The following is a 21,221-nucleotide window of genomic DNA, read 5'->3' as shown; positions in this document are numbered from 1 at the left end:
AGCTGGCCCCAAAACCACAAAGAAACAACTTTTCATGGCCTGTATCATTTTTCCTACTTAATAACAGTGAACATATTCAGTAGCTTTTTTTGTAGCCAATAATTCAGCCAAAATCTGGCTTTTGAACATAAACTTCACTCGAGTAAAAAAAACAGCTATCATATATTTCAGTCATGGCATACTGTATATAAAGCAGGCCGTGTTTGTGAATTAAGCAGGGTATTAAAATTTTATGTGTATGCAATTACTCATCAAAGATGCCCTATGTCTCTTTCTGTTTGTGGCTAATTTTTGCATCCATAAAGTACTGTACTTTATGTTTTTTTTGCACAAAGGAAAACGGATTTCAATTAGAAAACTATTTGACAAGATAGACCAGAGGGATCTTTCAGGCTCAGCTTGTTTATTAATGGTTGGCACATAAAGCCAGGAAGATGATGACTAACTTGGCTCTTCAAATGTTTTGCTGTCCTAAAAAACAGCTCAAACGTACAGCTGCAATACATCAGAATTAACGCAAACTCCTTCCTATTGCAGGATGCCAAAGACAGAAAGCAGAGAAGGTGCAATTAGTACTTTATTAGATGAAACCTCATATAGTTAAAAAATATGTCTGGCAGAAATATTGCAGATATTAAATATTTGGCTGGTGAAAGCTTGGAGCAGCATCGAGTTATGGTCTTCTAATTTTTGTCTAAAAATCAAGCCTTTTTTCTTCTTTTTTTGCCATCTTTTCTTTTAATTTCTTTCTCTTTTTTGTTCTCTAGACATGCAATTGGTGTGCTAGGAAATGGGGTCTCATTACTGAGGGACATGGCAAGGCCTGTGTTATTGCAATCTTTATTAAGAAAAGCTCCAGTTGATCTTGTTTTTTTTTTCCCATGGCCATGCAAACCGTGCTCTTTAATATCAATTGATTAGATACAGTCTGATGAAAATTACCAAACAACATTTTTTAAAGAGGACTGTTATGACTCGTCAAACAGAATCTTATTCCTAAAAAAAAAAATCTTCATAATTGGCATGTTGCATCTTGGCTTTCTTCTTTTCCTCCTTCTCATTTTTATAAGTTTTTATCACTAATAGGATATAAAGTTTGTGTGGGGGATATGGAATTCATTAGAGATGAATATGCAACTCAAGCATGATGGTCCCCTTCCTGTTCATTGCTCTTTACTAAGATAAGATGAAAGACTTGGGTTACTCAGTACAAGGAAATTAAGATTAGAAGTACTTTAATAGGCAATGTAGGCCGAGCTTTACGATGGCGTTCATAAACCACAAAAGTATTTAAAAAGTTGCATGCTAATGTGGCCCTCCACTGTACAAGATCATTTGGGCATAAAATGGGCTGTTTGGAAGTCTGGAAGAGAAGGTTATGTTATGCTCAGTGTGCTGTAGACGATTAATTAGACGGCCAACCCCTTTCAGAAGATTCAGAGACAACAGAGAGATGTCATGTTTAAAGCATTTTAATGGATAGTACATTCTTCGAGACTCTCAAGCCCCGGCATTTTTGAGTGTTATTAGGCCTCTTATGAAATCTCCACGTCCATGTTTATTAGCAGCGCTTGCTTAGGCGAGCATTACTGTTATTATTGCTCATACTTAAGGTTAGGGATTTAAACAAACCCCAAACTCCTTTTTTTCTTTTGTTACGTGCACTTGAGTGGTAAACCATACATTATAACTTAACGTTGCTTTTGCAAGTGATCAAATTTTCAGCTAGACAATAAAACTAAAATCTTATAAACTTAAATATGGGACCAAAGCTATATAAGGAGCAGAATATCGTAGAGACTCGGCAATAGGCTTATTTTAGCCATAAAGGAATATTTCACCCGAAATTGACATTTTTCGATTACTTACTCACCCTTATGTCGTTCTAAACCGTTTTCTTCGTCTTTTCCTATGTTAAACCAACGTGAATAATTCATATTCATTTTACGTAAAAAATTTTGTTCATATACAACATACATTTACTTTCGTTTTTACAGGCACTAAAACTAATGTGTTTTTAGCATCTAAACGTACAAATAATTACGTATTTTCAACATTTTACCGTATTGACCTAAAAATGGATCATTATGAATATTGAAATTGCGGAATTCATTTTATTTTTGTTGTCTTTAATTGTCATATCAGTGACCTTGTTGGCAACTGCGTTATTAAACTGTTTACCTAATATGAAATTATAAACTGTTGAGTGATTTCTGCTGCCCAAAATTAGGCCTTTATAATGTTAAAGACTTCATTTTAAACCCTTAAAATTAATAACATCCCTGCAATAGTTTAACGTTTACACGTCATTTAATGTCTATCTTGGGTGAAATGGGCCACAAAAGGTTTTGACCGACAATAGAACTGTGTAATACACCTAAACCGCAACATGATTACAAAATGAAACAATTTTATTCGTGCACTGTACATGAAATCTTCCAGATCCACACGACTATGAGTAACACACCCAAATCCAAGCCTTTTTTCGTCGATTTTCATCCCTATTCCGAGCAGCGAGACTAGTGACCGTAAACAGTGAAGCCCGCGCCTGACTGACACACTTGTTACAAATTCAAATATTGCCGCCTTAAACGACAGGTTTTACGGCAGTATACTCGAACGCTCATTGGCTCCCATCAGCATTCGTCACAGATTGCGACGTGCCGTGTTTCTGGTTAGGTTTATTAAACAATGAGAACGATAATCTGGATGTTTTCAGCGATTCACAACATTAATTCTGCCCTGCACCTTCTACAAACCTACTGTATTCCGACAGAGAAGACTGTGGCTGCAAATCATCGTCTTTTTGATTACTTTCGGTACTGCTTTTGACAATTTTTGCTATAAATAAATGATTGTAATTGCATTTATCGGACTGTCATGTTTTCATGAATATCTTTTGGTTTAATATCTTTAGGTTTAGGTTTGGGATTAGATTAAGGGGTCTAAATCTAATCTAAGTCGCTTATTATAAAAATGATAGAAATGTTTTTTTTTGCTATAAAAGGGGTAGGTTTAAGTTTGGGGGTAGGTTAAGGGGCCTAAAAATCTAAATCGCTTACTGGCGATAAAAATGCACTGATACGAATATCTTAATTATATAAAAGAGAATACATTAATACTTTTCTTTTTAACTATGAATACGTAGCGATGTGTACATGTTACACTTCGAAATACGTCTAAATTTTACGTTTCAGCATCAGTAAAAGTGTACAAATTGTACGTTTTATGCTTGTAAATGTTACGTATTCATACCTACATTATAATATATATATATATATATATATATATATATATATATATATATATATATATATATATATATATATATATTAAATTAAATAATCAACATAAGAAAGAAATACACAGGTTTAGAATGACATGTAGGCGAGTAAATGCTGCCAACATTTTCATCTTTGGGTGAACTCTTCCACATTAGCAGAATTTGAGAAAGCTTTTTTCGCACTTTCTGCCATTTTCTGTTGGTCAGCAACAACTGAACTGTATTTCCTCTGTCATGTCTACTTTTCCTAAACAGGGTATTTATATCAGAAACATTCTTATTGTTTGAAAGCCTCAACAAAGTTGTGTTTTCCTCCTCAGCAATGCATTCGATGGCCCCGTTGGCTTTATTTCTCTCTCATGCACGGGAGTCAGCGTGATAATCTGGTTGCCTGTAACTTCAGTCAAATTGAAGATGTTCCATCAAAGCTGAAATCCAATATGAAGGCCTTTAGAGTTCGCAGACAGGTATGTTGCAAAGGCCTCGGAGCTCTTTATGATGATGATGGTAATGGGGATGTGTAGGTTGCTCTGGTGCACGTGTAACTAAATCCATTTCCCTTGCGAACAGTTGATAGCACAGCTGAGCACTTTAGCAATGCCATTTCGCCCCTAATGCCAAACTGCAGTTCAAAAACCTTTAAAGGCAGTAGATGAAACTCCTCTTTCACAAAGAAACTCTCTCGGTCTTCCTGACAAAGCCCACACGACCCAGCATGAGAGCTGTTCCTGTCTTAACTAGCAGGTGAAGTCACTCGGCCCGCCGTGAGTCCAGCCATCAGAGCAGCAAGCTCTGATGCTCTGCCTGCTGTCTGATTTCAAATCCATGAAAGACATGCACTTGAAAAAAAAGAGAGAGGGGAAAAAAACACAGTTAAAAGCTGTTTCACTTCCTCAGATAAATGGCAAAGGCCTTAAAAGAAAAAAAAAAGAAAGGGGATCTTATCAGGGGTAAGTAAAAGTGTGACATTTCCCATTTAGGTTTCTCTTTTGATAGAGATAAAATGTTTATGTTCGTCATACCATGCTGAGATTTTCAAAAGGAGGAGGAAAAAAACGCTTAAATCTCACATTAGCAATAAAAAACATTTAATTGTGAAATTATACTATGCTGTTTATCTAAAGAGGCCGTGCACATTAGTCTTTTATACTCATGAATTGCTGTCAGGTAAATTAAATGCTCAATTTTATTTATTTTGTATTATTTATTTTTTGTTAGTTTGTTGTTTATTTGTTTATTTATTTATTCAAATACTTTAACTCCATAACTACCGGAATTCTGTAAGTGCTGGAATGGCCCTAGCAGTCATTTTGACTGTTCATGCTGAACTGCCGTCATATCATTCAACGCTTCCTTACAGATTTTACAATGAAGTTTTGAATGGCTGTCTTCATATTTTATGGTACAATCACCCTAAAAAATATATTTTTGGTATATATTTTGGTATATTTTTTTTATATATAATTGTGTTTAGACAGCTCCCGAATGTGCATGCTTCACTCAAAATGAAATGGCACCGAATGTTTGGCTAAATGAAACATGTTGTGAATTTTAGAAATGATTATATATAATGATTATATATCTTTTCAGTTTTAATTTTTACTATACCTCATAACGCTTTGGAGTCATTGAAAGTGTTTGGATCGCACTAATCGGAAACAATTATATGGCCACCAGAGGAATCATAATCCATCCGTAAATGGATGGCTATTATATAAATGTCTATTTTGCATAGCATTGAAGTAGGCTATTTTTGTTAACATGCAACCAGCCATACCTGCAACCGTGGCACAATTGGAGGTGTCCACCCATTTAGTTTTTTAATTGTTTTTTTTGTTTTAGCAAAATGGAATTTCAGATTAGCACTAGAATATAAAAACAACTAGAACAAAAGTTGCTAGGCAACAGTTACAGATATCTTTAACCGTGGGAAAAAGATGCAAAAACTGTAATTATATGTTGACTAATGCAAACAGTCAATTTGACCTCTATTGCCATTCAAGGTAGAAATTCTCTGAACTCTTGCGTTTTGTAATTTTAATAAAATAACAGCGTTAGCATAAAATAGACACACATTTAGGAAAAGTCAGGGTATTATAGCTATGTTGGTTGTACTTGTAAAACTTGGTAGTTCTAGTGTTAAAAGTAAAATTTATGTCTGAGTAGTGTTACATATACATTTCCCCCACACCTGGTTTATTTCATAGGTTTATGCATCAGAAATAAAACGTATTTATTATATGAAAGTTCCAACTGAACTCAGACCCCTCTTATAACAATAACATACATATATATATACATACAGTTATTATGTCACTGTTGTAAATACATTATTAAAAAAAACATTACTATATATGAACATTCCAAGTTAACTCGGATCCATTGTGTAATTATAATAATAACAGTAATAATAATAATAATAATAATAATATAATAATAATAATAATAATATGAATTAACGGACAAAGGAACAAATGAATGAATAAATAATTCCATTTTATAAGATAAGGAATATTGTGCATGTGAAAAAAAACCTGGGTTCTTTATGACTTGGTTCAGTTCAAGAGGTCTAAGTTTGGTTTTCTTTATTGGAAGTTGTTGTAAGGAATCACCTGATTCTTTCCCTTCTCTCTAAGGGCTGCAACATCCTCCTGGTTGTTGTGATCTACAGTCTCAGCATCAGTTGATGTGTCTAATGAGGTTTGTGAAGTGCTCAGGTGAATCTGGTACCGTAGGACCCTTCATCCCTCCCCACTGCAGCCTACCCTGAGTCCAGTGTCAGTGACTGATAACTGTGGACAGCTCTCAACAGAACAGGAGGTAATTACAGCAGCCGGAGAGAGAGAGTAGATAGAGGCAGAAAGGGAAAGTGGAAGTAGGAGTCTTGTGAAATATTCTCATTACAGGTCATCGCGGTAATTACCTGACACCTACAGATGGAGTTGCCTCTTAATCAAAAGAATGAATCATTACTGATATTGATTCAAACTAAGATGTTTGAAGTAATGGCCGCACTAAGTCAGTCCAAGAAAAAAAAAAAATCTCTGCAATTTTCAGCAACTTCCCCTAGCCGTCGTTCCTGCTCTAAATAATAATGGAATGTCTTACTTCATTCCAGTGTAATGGCAGGAAAATGAGCATGGCAGCTGCGACTAAATTGCCCCTGTCTAATCTGCATAGATTGCAGGGCAAGAATAAAGTCAGACAGGATTTGATTTCTAATTTCTGCACTCTCTATTCATAACAGCCCATAATTCACGTCCTTTTATGAATGAAATGAGCTAGATTGAATGCAGTTACGAGCAAAAACATCATACTGTTGACTGCCTAAGATCCATCAGTGTTTTTTTCCTTGTTTATACTTCAGTGATTAGGCCTGGAATTAAATTATAGTGTATATTCAATGACGGCGCCGACACCGAAAAGCTTCCTGCGAACCAAAGTTCATACAAATCTATATCTTGTTAACTCGCAACTTTTAATTGAACGCAGCCTGTCAAAAATCCACAGGTAATTGGATGTCACCTTGATTTTTTTTCTTCCTCTACCTTAACAAGGAAATGAGAATTAGCCTGTTTCTTTGTGAGTGGCTGGTGTCATACAGATGTAAGACGTTCCCTGTGGTACACGAGGCCGATCTGTCTCCTCTCATTGCTTATTTCCACCTTGATGTGGAAAATGACACCTAACAAGGTTAGTTAGTCGGGGGAAAGACCTGTGCCTCTTTATAGAGCTGGGTTAATATTTGAGAATGTCATTAGCTGTTGTATAATTACGAGAAGCTGAGAAACATTCACTTGAACTCTTGAATGCAAAGTTAATTAGAAATTACTTTAGAAGGGTCATGGGGTAATTAATTAACATGCCTTGTGGGAGAAAGCGCTGAGTATAATCAGTTGTTTAGCATGTCATAAAAAGTAGGAGCCGATCAAACCTTGTCCAGACTGAGAGGAGTTATGCAGATGAGACCTGCGTATGATTATGCTTCACAAACCATCTACCATTCACTGGTGGCCGCTCTATTGATTACTGTTAAATAGGCTTGTAATCACAGCATTCCCAGGCCATTTGATTAGATGGATAACCTCTGGAGTGCAAATGAAGTTTGTGATGAGAGGCCGTAATTCGATGGGTATAATCGCAGAGTGAGAAAAATGCACCTGCACTACCAACAGATTATTGTCTCAGATCTTTGATTAGAAGAGGACTGCATACGTCTCATTATGCCTTGATGCACCTATCTCCTCTAATCATGCCTAAAGAATAATTTATAGAAATGCTAAAACTGGACATGTGTAGATATTATTGCAAGGTTCCAGAATCAACATAATCCGAATGAGCTTTGTGCAAGGTTATCTAGCAAATATTTAATTTATTAAAATGTATTTTGTTGCTGCTGCCAATGTTTATATATATATTTTTAAATATATTTCTGCACATTTCAGCAATGTTTTTGTTGAAGCCCTTGACTTTATTATAATAGCGTTTATTCATGCATAACTCACATTTGTCAGTGTTATGATTTTAGTACACCAGAATAAATATTGAAATATTGGATATAGACTCTTATTTAAAATTTTGGGGTCAGAAAGAATGTTAATCAAAAATCTTTTATAATCAATTTTTTTTTTATTCTGCCTTCCAGTTCATTCCAATCAACCTGCAGTTGTGTTCTTTTGATTAATTAAGTAAAAAAAAAACCTAACAGCTAACTAATAGAATAAAACACAAACATGATTAAAAAAACATTTTTTAAAAAGTGATCTGTTTTTGCAAATAAACTCTTCATATATATATATATATATATATATATATATATATATATATATATATATATATATACACACACACACACACACACAGAGTATGTAAAGAGTAAAGAAAAGCAAGAAATTAGTAATTTTTACTGTATTTTTACTGTATTTTCATCAAATATTGTCTTAATAAAAAACGTTATAGTGTTTAGTCTCTGATTAGAATTTTTGTTAAATTAAAAGTAAACTTTTAGTAAGTGATGATGTGATACTATAAATGCTGTCCATATAGCATACAGTCAATATAACTTGTATTAAACCAAGAACACTCTTTTAATTGGCATTCAAGCTCACAAATTTATATTCTAAGTATTATATAAAAATAAGAAATATTTCAAATTCATTTATTTAGTACATAGTCTCTTGAGTTCAGTGGCTCTGCTCTGTATTGTTGTCACATGCATTATAACTTGTTCTACCAGGATGGTTTATTGCCACTCAGAGTGCCATATCAAAGACGTGTCAGTGTTTTCTATGAAGTGATTGTCTAATCACGTTTGGAGGCTATTATTTGTTTAGTTTCATGCTTCACGCTAGAAATCGGCTGTAAATTAACAGCTCTAATCTCTTAAATTGGTCATTTTCATGTGAAAATTGCACCATTATATCATGTCTATGCATTCCTACCAAACAAAACACGACCAAGAAAACAGATTATATATCCCATTTGCATTTTCAAAGCCTTATGCGTGAAACCAGGCGTGAGAAATGTTCCTGTGGCATAATGGCGGCCGATTAATGGCTCCTAAATGTCATGCATGTTTACTCTGACATGTTTGGAAGCGTTGCTCCCTTCGAGCGCTCTGTCTAGCTATGAATGGCAAGTTCTGTCGGAGGTTGATCAACAACCCCATGAAGCGAAGCAACAGTGTTGCAATTTTCATTAAGCGGCCCATGCAATTTTGTGGAACACGATCAACACGTGCCCCCAAATATTCACAGGCGAGCTGCTGTGCTCCAGGCGGGCCGAGGCTTGTATAAATATCGCCTTGTTCCCTTCAGTGGATTCTGACATGCATAAACACACACTGTGCTTAATTAGACCAAATGTGTTATAATTCCATAAACAGTGTAGGTAACGAGGAGCCGGTGCGTGTCCGTGCAGCTGTGCAGCAGAAGGAACCAGAAGAACAGGAAGCTGGAGAAGGAGAGAAGTCTACAACACAGCTGGAACGGCAGCTGTTAGCAGGCAGTGCACAGCGCTCTATCTCACCCTTCATTCTCCTTTCCCATGAGCCTTCACACCCACCCCAGTTACACTCAGCTCTGACCTGCCACCACGTAGAAGAAGAGAGAGAAACGTTGCACCTCATCACGAACGCTGCCTCCTGGAAGCAGAAACGAGCTGTTGACACACCTGTGAGAAAGCTTTCCAATATGCACAGTGTGATGTGACCTGTCTAGGAAGTGACCCAAATGATTTAGAACCTGATTCAGATATACTGTACCTTTAAGAGCACCCTTATGACCTTTACATATTCACAGCCTCGAGAAATTGATTCAATATTGCTGTAGCAATAGGAAAGGAGAAAGAAAAAGGAATGGGAATTAAGAAGGAAAAGAAAAAGGATGTGGAGACGATTTATACAGTAGAAAAAATGGCCTCTTAAAGCAGTGGTTATTAACCCCTTTGACTCCAAGGCCCCTCATTCACGACAACAATATTTAAAGGCCGCAAGACTTTTCCAGTTGTTATTGATTTAAAGGATGCTCATGCTTAAAATCCCTTTTTGGATTAGATTACTTTTCTTAACAACTGAGTTACAATTCTTATCACCCAATGTCTGTACAAATCCATTTTTATTACACAGACATTTTTTTAAAATAATTTTCATGCATGAAAACCTTTTTCTAATAAACCTCACGTGAGTTTCTAGAAGTGGCACCTCATGATAAGCCCATAAATCTGAGATATGTATCTCACCTGACAATTATATTAAAAAGGCAGCTCTTAGATGTTTCCTTGATATGGCACACTTTTAATTTCATTATTGGTCTGCTGTCCGTATAAAAAGGTGCAGTATGTGGAAGATTAATTTGTGAACTGTGGCTCAGGTTAGTCAAAGACACATGAGGAGAATGGATGGGATAAAATAGAACTTAAGATATTCACAGCTGGACGGGATTAGACTTCTCATTGGGTTAGCTGAAAAACAGTAGTTTGCTTTGGAATTTGACAATAATTTTTAATGCGTGAATTTTTCAGGTTTACAAAGAAGATTTTTCACATTTACCAGGCTACTTGTCAAGACAGTGGGAGCAGTTAATTGTAATTTTGTCATCCAAGTGTATCATCACCAGAAAAAAAGTTTGTTTATTGAATTTTAAGAGACAAGTCTAGCATATGTCACCAGAGAGACGTTTATTTTTTTTCGAAAGGTCTGGTTATAACAATTGGCTGAACATTGTAAGATCAAAAATAAAAAATAAAATAAATTATGAATTATGTTCAAAGTATGGTAAGAGAAGCTGTATAGAAAATGCAGGTTGCTGATTGCAAATGCAAAGACCCCTCCCATTTATTGACAGTGTTCTGTATCTGTAGTTGTAAAATATGTACACATGTGCCATGGATTGTTTTGTTCGTTATGTCGAAGTTTTGTTAGTTAAGTAGGTAAGGTGTATATTTTTGCAATGCAGCCCTGGTCTGAGGCCATATATTTGAGAAAATGAGCTCTCATCTGTGCCTAGTGATTCTCCTCATAAATAAGCAAAGGGATGATTCACCCTTTGCCTGCAGTGTGCATGTTAATAATACATTGTTATTTTGGGCCAGTTTGTTACCACCATGGCTGACCAATTTTATTTATTTGCGAAGAGCACCTTTTCCTTTAATGAAAACGACAGCAGTTGATTACCATTGATATAATCATTTACGATTATGACAAGCACTCTCTGAGAAGTGTGTATTACTTGACAAGACTTTTTTGTGTCTTTGTTTAAACAAAATGATGTTATATAATGAACATGATGCCCTTTTTTAACTTGCTTTTAATAATGTGTGAAATCTTAAAACACATTTGATATGGTATGTTTCCTTCAGAAACACTATCATAATGCTAGGAAGTTTACAGTTAGAGTCCATAACTCTAAGAAGGAGCAACTGTAATGATAAGCACCACTAAAAATAAACAGCTTGTGGTTTTTTAAAAAATCTTGCTGTATTTACAGCAGGCATAAAATCAAACATGCTGATGCTTGTGATTTATACATTTCTGCATCTCATGAAAACAGCTGATTGCTCTTCTTTTTGATCATCCAATGAACTCCTGTACTTCACAATCCATATTTTCTCTTTTTTTTTGTCACTCACACAAACGCGCATATAGACACCCTTAAGTAAAAATGTGTCTTGAATGTTGGTGAATGCCATGGAATAAATAATAGAAGAAAAAATCTGAAAAGGACCAGGCTCTGTTGGCTAAACAAATAGACCTTTAAGAATGCTCTTTGAAATGGCCCTTCTGTGAAGAAAAGAAGCCGTTTCACTGTGTTAATGAGGGACTGTTTGGAGATGCAGGACTCTTAGTGTGGCATTCATTCTCATCCGCAAGAGGCGAAGCAACATTAACCAACTGATTTTTTTTTTCTTAACCCAAGGATTATACATTTTAATGAGGGAAGACATGGCTTGTTAGTGGTATTAGTCATTTGCAATGTCACAGTTAAAAATACTCCTTTTTAATGCATGCACACACATCTTAGCCTCACATCCATGGCATAGTCATTAAAAATAAAACCACAGGCTTTTAAGATTCCAAGCCAAAGCCAAAAGTACCGGGAAGAAAGAGTCTCTTGGAAACAATGGTGTGGAATCATCATTTGTTGTTGTTTAAAACCCGATGAGGGTTTCTAAGGTTAAGCTGGCTTTTGATGTGTTTTTAACTCATTTTAGCCTAGAAGGGGGATTAATTTTGCCCCCTTCCCGCCTCAAAAAACCCCTCTCAAACATAAGTTCTTATTTTCAACATAGCGAGCGCTTTTTATTAAAAGAAAAAAAATGAGACCAGTATCGTCTCCTCCCTGACTTCCTGCTATAATTTGAGTTAATGAAGATGTGGTCGTAGTGTGTGTGGTCCTCTGGAAAATGATGGTACCGTGAAAATATTGCCATGCAGTACTTTCGTCCCTCCCAAAATTAGCTTTTTTTCCTCTCAACGCAAACTGTGGGAGCCCTCTCCAGCCAGGGATGTTGACAATTACCCATGAGATTATGGTGCATTATTTTATTTCAGCATTGGAAATGAAAATAACTCCGGGCCCTTCATGCCATACGCGCACGCAAATGCATTACACATGTGTTCATTTTCTCACCTTGAACTCGGCTGTTTCAAATGACGTTAAGACGAGGCATATGGATGATGTGCACACCAGCTTGGCCCTAAATTTCTGCTCTGTTTCAGCAAAGTAACCGAATGTTCTCTTACCAATGACAGACATTCAGGAGAATCATCAAACTATCAAGCTCTATGTTTGTGCGAGGGAAATTTCCACAGTCATAAAGTAGTCAGAATTCATCAAGGTCTGCTTGCATGCAAGAACACCCACAATTTTATTTTTGCCCTTTTTTCAATTTATCTCTTTACCTATCTCTGTCTGTCCGTCCATTGGGCTTGCTATTTTTTTGAATATTGTGATATCATACTCAAAATAGGTTTACTGTAAGGTTGTTTTTATTTATTAGCTCTTAATTTTAGTTTTCACTCAACATTGTTAATTTTAGTTATACTATTTTCAGCCACCAATGCGATACTATTGACTTGTATTACGATGCAGTGCAATCCAATTTTGAACAATGCGATACAAGTCAATAAAATAATGGTCACAAATTACTGGTCATTTTCATTTCAGTTAATGACAATGTTTTATGTTTGCGTTAACTTTTAGAACTATTAAAAGTTCCCATGAAATGAAAATTGTCGTTTTGATGGCAAAATTCACTTTTAGCAGATACATGCATTTTAAAAATTACCATATTTCTAATTTGGGAACCTTTTATAACAATTATAGTCAAACTACTGGTGGCGGAATGCCGCTATCCTGATCTTGTTACTGTATTTAAGTGCATAATGCTTTCATTAAATGTAATTTAGTTTGTTAAATCTCTAGGAAATGATAATGGATGTTAAAAATAAACTTGTCTGTTAAAGGAACATTATAGGTATTGGCGAGTAGAACCTGAGCAGCACTCGTTAAATTGGCTTTTTAAGATTGAAAGGAGAAAAGGCAGACAGATGCAGGGCATATGCACCTGATTGGACTGTAAATGAGGGTTGAGAGATGTCTGTCTGGGCCACGCTGAGCTTAGATTGGGCCACTCTGTGCTGATTACCAACTGCAGCTTTATGGTATCTGAATGTGAACTTGTATGCAGGGTCATGGTCTGTGCTCATTTCCAGACAAAGAATCATGCACGTGGAAGCCTAACCAGTCCTGATTAGTGAAGAGAGGAAGGGGAGAAATGTAAAACCATTTAACGACCCAGCCTAGGTCACGGTTGCCCTTTGGGGGCAGGGGATAGGTGGGCTCCTTCACCTTCCCTCACACAGTTGATCCCAAGCGCTCTGTGTGATCAAGCTCATTTAAATGATGTCTAGAAATCAGCGTCTACATTTAAGGGAAAAGAAAACGGACTCTGATGTTAGGTGTGGCCCATTGAGAGCATTTTAACCCCTGAATCCCCAAGGTTCCTACAAGATCCTCTTCGCCCCTGTTACCCGGAGTGGGACGCAAAGGGTTAATCCTGAAAGAGAGGTGACCTTTATCCTTCCTGGCTCAGTCCTCTCTTTTTTATCAAGCCTCTCCAAAGGGACTCATCATACGTGAGGCTCTACGGAGGGAGAGAGGAGAGCATTGTCCTTATCACCTCCTCCCAGAAAGTGGGGAGTAATAGGACTTTGTAAGGAGAAATGAAGCCAGGCCCGATGGTAGCTGATTAAAAATTGACTCTGCCACATCAAAGAGAAGTTGAAGGTGAAAATGATGATCACTTCCCTCTCTCAGGGACCCACCACCATTTCTTTTATTCAACCTTGAAAGATTCCCACTGAATGAGGAAATCTCCCCCGAGCCCACTCATTGGAGATGGAACCTGACGAATGAAGATCAGTGAGCACTTCATTCTCCATATTAGAAAAATCATATAATTCAATTTTTTAGCTAATGACATCTTAGGACAGGGGTGTTTTGTTATCAGTGTGGAGAAATTAATCTAGCCTTGAGTCCATGCGCTGACTGTCTTCTAATTGCTTTGCTAAAGGAGGGGAACTGAGGGGACATATTCATGCATGTGTGGCTGGGATGTGCTAAAGTACAGATTTTAAAAAGCAAATTCAAGTCATGCAGGGCAGTTTCTATCTAGCCAAGAGAAATGAACTGACAAATGTGTTCTAATAGTATATTTTAGTTCAGGAATACAATTTGATTAAATAGATTCATGAATTGTGTATGTGAGTGTGTGTGTGTTTTTTTTTTTAGCTAATTCAACCTAAACAGACAATGTTCTCTTAACTTTTTTTAAGGTTTTCAACCATGAGAACTATATTCAGCATTACAATTTTTTCCACTAGTACATATTGAAACAAATATATACTACACACACATAAATTAATGACTTTTACTGGGATTTTAAATGTCTTAATTCCATTTGTTTCCTCTTTTTTTTCCTTTTTTTTTTGGAGGGGAGAAGAATTATTATTTTTTAAATAATTAATAGTTTTTTCCAGCAAGGATGCATTGAACTAATCAAAAGTGACAGCAAGGACATTTATATTATTATGTATTTCTATTTCAAATAAATGCTGTTCTTCTGTACTTTATATCCATAAAGAAATCTTTAAAAAATGTATCGTAGCCTCCACAAAAATATTAAGCAGCACTTTATTGACATTTTTAACATTTATAACATTAATTATAATAATAAATGTATCTGTAGCACTTTGCTTTTACAGGACCAAAAAAAAGAACCCCAAACATTTTTATTTATATTTGTATCATTATATTATATTTGTCTTTATTGGACAGGACAGTTTAAAGAGAGACAGGATGCTTTGGAGTTAAGAGCCGAGTGCGGAATGGATTCAGGAAAGGTCCTCGGGCCAGAACCTAAACTCAGGAGTGCAAAAGCTTTGGCTTAGACAATATGGACAATATGTGTGTATTTAAGCATGTCACAAGCTCCATTTGAGGTATGAAACAGCACAGACACTCCCCTCAACCTTTGCTGTATAGTGAGCATTACATATAAAGCTGTTGGGTGCCATTGGGTGTTCATTGTTCAGTCATTAGCATATATAGTATAAAAATCAACGTCAGTGTAATCTCTTCCAGAGAATGACAAAATGAAGGTGTCACATGGGGTCAGAAGCTCCCAATGGCAAGCTGATGTGCGTGGTGTCAGAATTTGACAACAGTGAGGGAGCTTGTGTGCGTACGCAGTGAATCAAGCTGATCCGTAATGGAGGATGACATATCTAAGCAAAATGCTAAAATACCATCTGACAGGCTCACAATAACAGCAGCATCACTCAGCCACACCGAATCTGGAATGTATTTAAAACAGCACCAAAAGCTTAATGTACGGGCCATTTGACCTCAATAATATTGTTTTTTTGATTACGATTACTGAAACTGACTGTTTATAGCACCGCTAAGAAGCATATACTGCAGTATTTTCAGATGTTTATTTCCAAGATTGCTTTAAGTCACAGTTTGTGATTTATATTTATATGCTGTATACATTATCGTTAAAAAATTTAGGGTCGTTTTTTTTTTTTTTTTTTCTTTGTTTTTTTAAAGTATCTTTTGTTTACCGGGGATGCATTTATTTGATCAAATATACTGTAAAATAGTAATATGAAATATTATTATAATTTATTACATGTATTTTATTATTTATATGATGATTTATTATTTATTATGATGGCAAAGCTTATTTTTCTCAGCCATCTCTCATCTTCATTTTCACATGATTTTTTCAGAAATCATTCTTATATGTAGTTTTGATGTAGAAATAAATAAATTAAATTAAATTCTTGCCAATAATTCAAAGATGCTTCTTAATATTTTTGTGGAGAATATTTTTCGTCAGGATTCTTTGTTGAAATGAATTAGCTAATTGTGCAGTGTCAGATCCAAAGACATATTTCTTTTTTTTACCTGTCACTTTCTGTCTCTCACCTTCTCTTTGAGTCTATTTATGAATAGTACAAAGAGATGAAACTCGGGCCAAATTAGGCCAGTTAATTTTACCAAAGTTGTGCCATGTATTTACAAATGCAATTACAGGCCCTGGCATCCCCTCTCCATTAAATGACAAGCAGCGCAATCCAGAATGACAGTGTGCAGAATTAAAATCAAACATGTATCTTTGAAAGTTTGCACCAATAACGGCGTCCCCTGCTCCGGCAATAAAAATTTCACACCTATTAACGCAATATCGGCGCATACTCTCGGTCTCTATCATTGTAATACGGCTGGGGACGTTCAAATGGATTTATAAGACAGGAGAGAGACAGTGAGAGAGAGAGTTCTCTAGGGAAGTCGAACCACAGCCCTGCGAGTTTGCCAGTAACAGTGGCCCTGTCATGGGTTTGTGAATTTCACAGTTTAGTGCTAATAGGCAGATTATGAAAAGAAACTAACCATGTCCACAAATCCCTTTACTTTTCTGCGCTCTGTACTGCCAGTTTAAGCAAAAACTGTATATTAATTCATGTTTGTCGTCAGAGCGGGTGCTTTAAGTGATCAGTGATCATCTCTATACGTTTGCATTATTTATACATCGCCTCATTATGCATGCATTACTTTAAGTAAATGTACTTTAGCATTTAGCAAATGAATTCGCTGTTTGGTCGCATTGCCGTTTAAGGCAGTATCTAGGATAATCTTGCTCTCCCTTGCTTTCTAGGCGAGAAAACAGTCCGATAACCATCTCATCTCCTCGATCTCTCTATCAGATGCTCACAGGAGATGATAGCTAACACTGTGGCCCTCTGCGCTCGGTCTAACCGAATATCAAACAGATTTTCCCCGGTGTGGGTACAGAAGCTCCCACCTTTTAGGGCGGCTAAGTTCATCTATGTAGGCTATTAGAGCGGACTGCAGTCAAATTGACTGTGACCCCCCCCTCGGCACATGTCTTGCTCTTGTAGTGGCGACTAGAGCATTCAGGTGAAAAAATAAATGAGTTCATTTAGACAGCTCCATCAAAACAAGACCGAGATGACAGGGCCTAACTGAGAACTCCATCTGGAGCGGACAGAAGTTATCTGAGGGCCAATCAGGTCCCTCATCCATTTCCATTTCATCAAGCCAACCTACTTCTCTATCTTCTCCCTCCATTTCCAGCCTGTTTTTGATAATGTATGCTTCCTGCATGTTTAAGGTTCATGATAGCAGCGGTATAGACATCTCCATATGAATGTACGCGAGTGGGGCGCGAAGAAGAGCGAATGATAAGAATTTAGTGGACCCTGCAGAAGCCCTCGGTGGTTTTTCCGCCACATATCAAAAAGGGCATTAGATTCTGGCATGCTTGAGAAGTTTGGCTTGGCGGGGTTCCAGGCTGTAATAGCCAGGGATATGTAGGTTCTGAATAAGGTGCACTTGTGCCGCCAGTCGAGCGGGGGGGAATAGCGGTTTGAGCTGGCAGGGCGCCTGACCACAGACGCTGCAATTGTCCCCCCCCTCGTCAACCCCCCTTCTCCTTCAACTTTCACATAGGCTGCGTTAAGCGCAAATGCGAGCATGCCAGGAAAGATCGTTAGCTATTTAGATGGGCAAAGTCTTGGAGTTTGAACGATAAGTGCCAAAAGAAGGGAGGGGGGCAATGAAAAGTTTGTTAGCCTCAGGCTTCTATGACTTTTAACATCATTTTCTAGTATTTTGTCTTCCTTTTTCTTCTCCAAGCCCAGTGCAACTGTCAGATTTCAAGAGGATGCGCCTAGTGTTTCTGCTAATTTTAATTGGCTCGGTAGGAATCATTTTCCATTGGGGATTAGTGCAAGCTGTTCTAATATAAGCTAGGGTGGTGCTTTTGTTCGTGTGTGTGTGTGTGTGTGTGTGTGTGTACATCACTGCAGGTCAGCTTTCAACTCCTAAAGTGGGACAGGTAGAGTTGGCAGGGCAGGTGGTAAAGCGTATCCTCATAGTCCATCTACCTGTAATACTTAATTACTGCACTTTATGAAATAGTAATTATGATAATGGCAACACATGCATGTAATATTGAATTTTTAATAAAGAACATCTTGTGCTTGCTCACTTTTTTCCTCAGAATAACTCTTAGATGTAGCATTTGCTTAACACTTAGCACTTGAAATGCCTCTCTGGTTGTGTAGCAACGGAATAATTCATTAAAACAAATTCCAAATTATTACAAAGGCCTCAAATGAAATGTGACCAATGCTAAAAGATGTAATGCATTGGTATAAAATATGCATGAAATTATGTAAATTATGGAAGTGGAGTGGAAAAAGACTTGCAGCTATACTTTGGGGTTTCTGACAGATCGCCGGGATTCAGGCAGGAGTGACAACTGGTTACTTTTGCTCTCGAAAATAGAGTGGAACCCATCGCATTGTCATTGTACAGACAGCACAAGTGCGTTCTTCAGTCAAAATACTCGCACCAAGTAATTTCCTGTTTGTTTTTATCATTTTTCTAGGAAGAGCACACCATTGGGTGGGGGTTGAATCCATAATGTTCTCAGACGGCTTCCTCACAGCCCGTCTGTCTCGTGTCATTATCTCGATTTGGACGTTTCACTTCATTTTAACAAATGGCCTCCGTCACAGCGTGTTCGGGGTGCTGGGAAAGAGGCGTCCATTTTGGAATCTGATCAAAGAGAGCAGAATTGTGTTTGATAATGTTACACCCTCTGAATTTTCAGTTCAATGCGAGGCTCTGTTGTTCATTTGTATTGTGGATATTTATTATCTGCATTTGTTTCAGCGTAGGATTAACTGTTTAAATTCAGTGCGATTAATTATAATAGTAACTTTTTTGCTGGTCTTTTCATATTAATCGAAAATGCCACAATTAAAAAATTTTTTATTTATTTTTTTTATTCTTTTGAAGAGCCTGAATGGCAAATTGTGATTCATTTGAAGGAATAATTATTGAATTTGCATTTGATTGATAGACTGAAAAAAAGTATGTCTTCAGTTTGTAACTCAGCATCAGTTAAACACAGGCTTAGGTGTGCTGATGTACTGATGTGAGAGCAGGGGGAGTGGATCCTGAATATGCTACAAAATATCCTAATCTGACATTTTTATTGCTGGTTAATGCAAAGGGATTTGCATGTTGGGGTGTATTATCTTACTGTAACAATGGGGCGTTCATGTCAAAACCCAAACATGAAGTACACGTTTCTCAGCTGTCATTGTCTGTCATCTCTCTCTCTCTCTCTCTTCTGCTGCCCTCTATTGGCATATAAATACAGGGGGAAAACTCGAGCACAAAGAGCTCTGCATGTATTCAGTGCATATGGACAGCAATTTTTTGCATTTGAATTAAACGCATTCCATATCTCAGATTAAACGCATTTCATTTTCTTTATTACCTTCCAGATTGATTTGGTCATAAGAAATGGTAAACATTCAACATCCTGATAAAAAGCGCATTACTGTAAATAGATTAAATATGAGAAATGTTGTTTGTTCACCAGAGTATCTTGATAAAAGGTATGACAGCTCTCATATTATTGCATGTGCAGAGGGATAATAGTCACCATTAAAATCATTCTCAATCACAGCCTCAACCTCTCTCTGACATATTACAGCTATTCACTGTAATAGTTCACTGTTCCCGTTCAAATCCACATTGTTTATTCATGAAACAAAATATGTTATTACATTTAGTGTTTTACAGATGTAAATCATCTGTGATCATTTACATCAAGATAGGCTGAACAGCCGTTGTCTGAAACTGTGACGTGCGTTAAGTGTGTTGCATTGTGGGAATGAGAGTGGATCATGAGTGTTTGTAATTATATCCCATTTTGCTTCAGACTACGAGCTGAAATGATCATTACAGCTCTAGTCATTTAAGCCTCGTGGATGTGTTTATCTCAGCTTGAATATTAATTAAATACATTATTTCCTGCTACATTTTTATCTCTAATGGCGTAAGAAGACACTGGGAATCTGGTGAACATGCAGGGCTGTTAATTTGTATTTTAAAAACTGTAATATTTCAATTATGCATCCTATATCAGAATATGACTTTGCTTAATTGAATCCTTAATGTGGAAACATCTTAAATTACATTCAATTAAACAGGACTGTGTGTATTAGATGAACCCTATGTGGTTTTTAGGAGTTTGAAACTAATGCAAAATAGATTATTACAATTTAATTTTATTTGAGTACTGGGGGTCTGTGATGCTTGTGCTGGTTGCGCACCATTGGCAGAAAATGACCTATTGGAATAAAACCGATTTCAAAACCTGTAAAATGGCTCCAGTCAAAGCCCAGAGGAAGAGAACAGCAGGGACAGGATGAGATGAATCGAAAAATAGGAAGAGAATGCAAGAAATGATTGCACCAAGATAAGAATTATGCCAATAGCAGCAAAACCCATGCGAGCGAACAGGATACAGTTTGTTTTTATTGGCCCGCTGCTTTGAGAACACTACATAAACAGGGCAAGTGCATCGACCACAGTTTGAAGTAAAGACTAACATGCGCCTGTGTGAACGGAGACAGATCGGCTTTTAACTTGCATTAAGGCCGTTGCTAATGTCAGTGCCTGTTTGATTACATGTTGCAGACAGGTAAATAGACCTACGACTAGAGGCTGAATAGCAAAAGCTCTTAAAGGTGAAAATGGCTGCCTTAAATAGCATTAAGTCTCTTGATTATACAACGCAAATATTCGCAAATTTGGAAATCGGAATGAAAATATCCCGAGCCCTGTCAGAATTCTGGCGGTCGGCATAATTATCAAGCCGAATGTGCTCGCAGACTATAATCAGCTGTTTTAGATGGATTTTTCTGCCTCTGTCATCTGTCCTGGAAAATTACAGTACAGCTGACTGCCGTATATTGAGGAATTGTGTCATATACTGGCAATTTCCTGCCCATGTCAGACATTCTTTACTTTAATATGACTGCCATTGC

General features: G+C 36.8%; 1 long non-coding RNA gene across 2 annotated transcripts in view; it reads left to right on the top strand.

The window, feature by feature from the left end:
• The first annotated feature begins 2,679 nt into the window (after positions 1–2,679).
• LOC122329570 overlaps positions 2,680–21,221 on the top strand; it is a 30,125-nt gene continuing 11,583 nt past the window's right edge. The window contains exons 1-3 of one of the 2 annotated variants that reach the window (XR_006247931.1): positions 2,680–2,819; positions 3,604–3,750; positions 5,920–6,103. This is a non-coding gene — a long non-coding RNA (uncharacterized LOC122329570). Of the gene's footprint in view, positions 2,820–3,603; positions 3,751–5,919; positions 7,803–21,221 lie in introns of those variants that run through there. The other variant, XR_006247930.1, reaches the window with a different exon arrangement.

Source organism: Puntigrus tetrazona, chromosome 24 (assembly GCF_018831695.1).
Source record: "Puntigrus tetrazona isolate hp1 chromosome 24, ASM1883169v1, whole genome shotgun sequence".
Lineage (NCBI taxonomy): Eukaryota > Metazoa > Chordata > Actinopteri > Cypriniformes > Cyprinidae > Puntigrus > Puntigrus tetrazona.
Note: the sequence above shows the minus strand (reverse complement) of the source record. Positions and strands in the feature narration are given on the sequence as shown.